This window comes from Bombus impatiens, unplaced genomic scaffold (genome assembly GCF_000188095.3).
Source record: "Bombus impatiens unplaced genomic scaffold, BIMP_2.2 scf_4015, whole genome shotgun sequence".
Lineage (NCBI taxonomy): Eukaryota > Metazoa > Arthropoda > Insecta > Hymenoptera > Apidae > Bombus > Bombus impatiens.
In genome coordinates, this window is record NT_180434.1 from 414016 (window position 1) to 419301 (window position 5286).

Consider the following 5286-nt stretch of genomic DNA (forward strand, 5'->3'; position numbering starts at 1 on the left):
CCGACGCTCGCCGCGCATCCCCACCGCTCCGACAGCCGAGTGATTCCCCTCTCGCGCCTAGTCACCCACCCCATCGCCTCGGTTCGCCATCCACGGCAACCAGCTCGCTTCTAGCCACCGCTCGCCCCTCCGTAAGCCTTTCTTCCTTCTCTCTCGCGAACCCGACGGCAACCTATTTCCCTCCCTTACCACCAGGTTCACCCGTTCTCGCTCTTTCTCTTTTACTCTCTTTCCATACCTCTTCCTCGCACCCATCTATCCTTCCCTCCCTACCTCTCAGCCGCTTTCCCTTACCAATGCTCTGTCGGTTTCCAAAGCTCTCGCTCTTTCTCTCGTTCACGCTCTCTCCGCTTGCCCTCGTCGCTGAACTCTCAAGGTGGAGGCACTCGGCGACCGAAGGAGATGCGCTCTCTTGGTATCTTCTCGTTCTGCCTCTCGCTCGCCGCTACTTTCCCGTGTGTGCACGACCGTGCGTGCGTGGCGGCCGGTCCTAGAGTAGTGTGCGCGGCCGAGAGAGGTGAACCGTTAGGTGGTGAGATCCAAAGGGTGTTCTAATCGCTCCGTAAACGAACACCCGACATTCGATGTGCCGCCTGTTTACGACTATTCTCCGAGAAAAAGAGAGAGAGAGACAGATCGGTTGTTAGGGGTGGTCGGATTTTTGAGACTTTGACGTTACAGAGGATGTGATCGACCTGCGTAGAGACGCGACAAATCGAACCGTTTCGTTCGTTGATCCAGATCATTCTGTAAGTAAGTGATCGGAAGCAGATAAATACAATTCGTTGTGGAGGATCATCGAAGAGTACGGCATTGAGGGTCGGTCCGCTGTTTGTTAGTTCGTCGATGCTTCGTAGCTTGCGCCGTCCTAGTTGCCACTTTAATTTACAATAGATCGTTTATCGCGATACGATATGAGTGACGGATGAAACGAGGAAATAATTCAAGGATTTCCTCCACCCCTGCTGTCGTGTTCTTCTTAACGTCTCGATATCGAGGTAGCGTTAAGCTACGAGTCGTTTAATCTAATCGAAAAATAATATTTCCGCTCCATCTCGAGCAAGAGTCGAAACGCTTAAGCACGGGAACGATTAAAGGAGTCGGCTACATCGTTCTAACGATGCGACGCGATTTTACGCCATCGACTTTTTCACATGGAAGGACGCGACGACGCGCTAAACAATAACGTCTCGCGATTACCACAAATCCTCCGTCGCTTTCTTCGTCACTTATCACAGCCCGCTGATCCGGGTTAAGTCTCCTAAAGCGTCCGGGAGGAAAGCGACGCTTGTAAAGCGTTCGCGGAATCGCTTCGGCCACGTAACCGAGCGTGTATACACGGCCGGTCCGTGAAATACGTCATGTCCCCGAAATTTATTCATCCGTATTTCTTGCGAACGGTGAAAACCGCCCCTGGACAAAAGAGCAACCCTATCTCCGAGGTATCGCATAAACAACCGAGATCGCGATCTTCCTTGAGAATGTACGATCCCCTTCTCCCACTCCGAGCTTTTCTCCCTATATTCCTTTACGTGTCACCGGTGGGTTGCAGCTATTCGAGAGTGTGAGCGAATTCACAAAAGAGACACGCTCCCTCTCGAGCTTTCTCCCGTTAATCCCAAAAGTCCATAAATAGTAAAAGGGAGTGTATTCTCCGATGGGTCGTTTACAGGATCACGATGATACCGTGACACGGGCCGGTGACGCTTTAATCCGACGACGCTACGCGCCAATCAGAGTATCGTAGAATTTGCGACCGCTGTTTTCGCATGCAACTGTCCGATTCAAATCGTCGACACTGGTGTTACACTACCGGAATGGAAGATTAGATGGCAACGATTACACCTTTGTGAAGGCATCCATATCGTATCGATGATCGAAAGAGGGTAGGATAATTTGAACAGACTCGACGAGCAAAATAATAATAATCATAGTCCGAGCTTAGGAATCCGACGATTGTTTTCCAACGTATCCACGCAGAACTTGTCATTAGATGTTAAAACACGCAGCGATCCCTTGCATCGAGCAGGGGCGTTAGAAAGCTAATTCTTTCCAAGATGCCGTACAGACAATTGTGTAATGCAAATGCCGTCATGTTCCAGCTTACGTAAACGATCCACGCGAACGATTACCAACGAGTCACTCAATAGAACGCCAAGAATACCAATAGTGCATGACTTCTTGGCACGTTTCACGCTTGATCTAAGGACAAATCGGTGCTCGTTACTATAAAATCGCAACGCATTAGAATTTTCCGTTCTCCTCTGTTTGCGAAATCGAAACCTTCATACACGAGCTCTGTCCGCTGAAAATGCTGATCAACGCTATATCATCGACTCGCCGAGAACTTTCAGCGCGACGAAAGCTTGCACGTGTTCGTAGGTGAAACGCGATTCGTTTCAACGGTTTCGAATACCGCTGCTTACCCTAGAAGCGTCACCGTGTCCCACGCAAACTCAAGGTCCACGATGAGTTTCCAAGCGACGCAGCACGCTTTCACACTTCACGAACCTACGACAATCGTCACTGTCTAGCTTCCATGGCGTTCGAGCAGCTGCCTGAAACGAGATTTCGGGGATGTTGGACGGAGAGGGGGCGAGTAGGTGGCCCATTGTCAGGGCGAGTTCTCTCTGTTAACCTTCGTGTACCATCATCGGGTATTGACTATTTCACGGTTCGTCCCAGCGCGTAAAAAGCGAAAAATTCGAACCAGTCCCTTCCAAAATGAAGCGGCAAAACGATCCTTTATTACCTCGCGATTGTAGCGATGACGTTTTAATCATGCATACATATTTCGAGAAATATCGAACACCTGTCGAATAACAGAATGAAGAAATCTATCAATATGCGAATTAAATTTCAATAAAACGGTGACTCGCGAGTCTCGCTCTCTTCTTCTCACGTCGGATCGATATTTCTCGCTCGAGTAATTAGTCCAGTTCGCTTACGATACAGCAACACGGCCGTATCGTACGAGCGAACATTATTCGAATTCGTTCCGCGTGTCTGACATCATTTTACAGCCTCGTTGATTTTATGGAAACTCGTATCAAGCGAGATGCGAGAATTTCACGACACGTGACCGATTTCGCGAGTTACGAGCGCGAATAAGCCGGGAGCCTCGGGTTAAAATCTACCCTGCTCGATACGATGTTGCGCGACTATCTAAAACGCGAAGAAGAAACGACACGTAAGAACGCAAAGTCTCTACGTTCCGCGAGCGAGCGCGCAGAGACACGTGGAACAGGGAACGAAGGGTCTTTAACGACTTTTCCGACCGGTGTATTTTACGCGTGTTGCGTCAGCGTTGTCCGATAGAATGGAACATCTGGCTGGGGAATTAAACGTCACGCATAAGGCCGATTCTACTAGCTCGGACTATACTTTGCCGCCTATAGTTGCTTCCTGTGCCCGATAAATACTATGTATGTACTTTAACGAGCACAGCCGTTCTATGTGTTACGGTCACTTAACTAATCGTAATATACAAAGTCGAGTTCACCTTTTACATCGCCACTTCTGACCCTAAACGATTCGCTTATTCCGCGAGAACGAGAGAAGCGCAAACGCGAAAAAGAGGAAATACATTTTCCTGTACGACGAAACTGTCGAAGCTTATCACGAATCGGCCATTCGTAGATTCACCGGTAAACAGATTATACGGAAATCTAGAATCGCCTTAATTCCACACACGTAAATGTATACGTGCTTCGAGTGTTGTAAGCATTACCGAGCCACGACGCGTAATAACTTCATTTACGGCATGTTTCCGTAACAACCTCCGTGCAACTGTAGCAGCACCTGCTCGTGGGAAAGAATTCTCTTTGTCCGGCTACGATCGAATCGGCGTTGGTCGCGTGTTTCTGTAATGGCAGGACGAGCTTGCACGACCTAACGCACAACCGGGCTACGCGGTGACACGGCGAAAAGCGATGGAAGAGTTCCGGCGATACGATCTAACGGCGAATCGTGATATCGATTAAATATCGAGCGATTGGCTGGCCGCTCTCTGTACAGTGTACTCACGCAATTTTTCGTTGCTGCGTCCGGCTAGTCCCGAGTCGTTGACGGGTGTCTGCAACAGAAAACGAGCCGGTCATTAACGCTGTATCGGCTTCACCGAGCGGCTATTTATACGACTACGCGGCTCGCGTATCCGCGTGTACACACGGCCGCGGCCGTGCAAGATCGAATCTCGAAACTCGTTCGCTATGCGACCAATGGCTATGGTTCATTTAAACGCGTTCCCCCTTAATCCCACTATTTCTTCCATTATAATCACACTATGGACAAGACAGCGTGCTGAACCATCCCATTTGCGTTAAATGCTCGCATTATATCGTGCAAAGATTATTCCTTCGCATAGAAGGTGTATCAATTGTACGCAGCTCGCGAAGCGTGCGTTGCTCTGCCGTACAACAAACGGAAGAAGGTAAAGTGTAGTTTGGCTTTTAAAAACGACCGAGATGAGGGAAATGACGCCGGTGGCCGATAACGAAACATATCCTTGCGACTATAAGTGGTCATTGGCGTATCCAAGATAAAAGAACATTGTATTAGATTATCGTAAGGTTTTGCATTCGAGGGATTTCAGTAATCCATTCTCTTTCTGTAATCCCATTATCGGCCGTTTTCCTTACACACACATATAACGCGACTGCTTTCGCGTCACCATGATTCGAGGGATGATCTCTCGCACGGAATTGGCCTCGTTGGAAATAGGGACGATCCAACTGGCATATAGTCGCCAGTACTCGTCCGAGACTGTTATGTTTCTTCTCGTTTACGCCAAAACTATCGTAACGCGACCAAACTATACAAAGCGAGCGTAGTTTATAGGATCGTTCCACTGCTGAATGAAGTTCCAGGCTGCGATCGCGTGTAATAAATCGGGCCGGCTACGTCGTCTATTTACGCGTTTCGAGGACGCCCGTTTATTTATCCGTCTCGTCTGGCGGAATAGCATTTTACATAAATCAGTGATTAATTCCGTGGAATCGGTGCTGCGAGTCGCTCCATTGACTGTGCAAATACACGTACAGGGATCATGTACATATGCTATGAACACGTGCGTACGAGACTATCGTCCACGTGGCGACACAGTTCGCTTTCTTTTTCTTTTTCATCATTTCTCTCTCTCTCTCTCTTCCTTCCTCCATCACTCTCTGTCTATCTTTCTCCTTTTCTCGGCCAACAGGCGTTCGCCGGCATAATAATTGTGACACGTATCGAATGCATTCATTTCGCGTAGGTAACGTCTCACTCGACGTCGCGACGTTTGCGAGC

The 5286-nt window shown here is 48.8% G+C and overlaps 1 protein-coding gene across 1 annotated transcript in view; it reads right to left on the minus strand.

The window, feature by feature from the left end:
• Positions 1–5286, minus strand: part of LOC100743363 (latrophilin Cirl-like) — a 378777-nt gene that overhangs the window by 300202 nt on the left and 73289 nt on the right. Inside the window, exon 2 of the mRNA XM_033324561.1 lies at positions 4027–4075. The gene's annotated coding sequence lies outside the window, so the exon portion shown is untranslated. The remainder of the gene's footprint in view (positions 1–4026; positions 4076–5286) is intronic.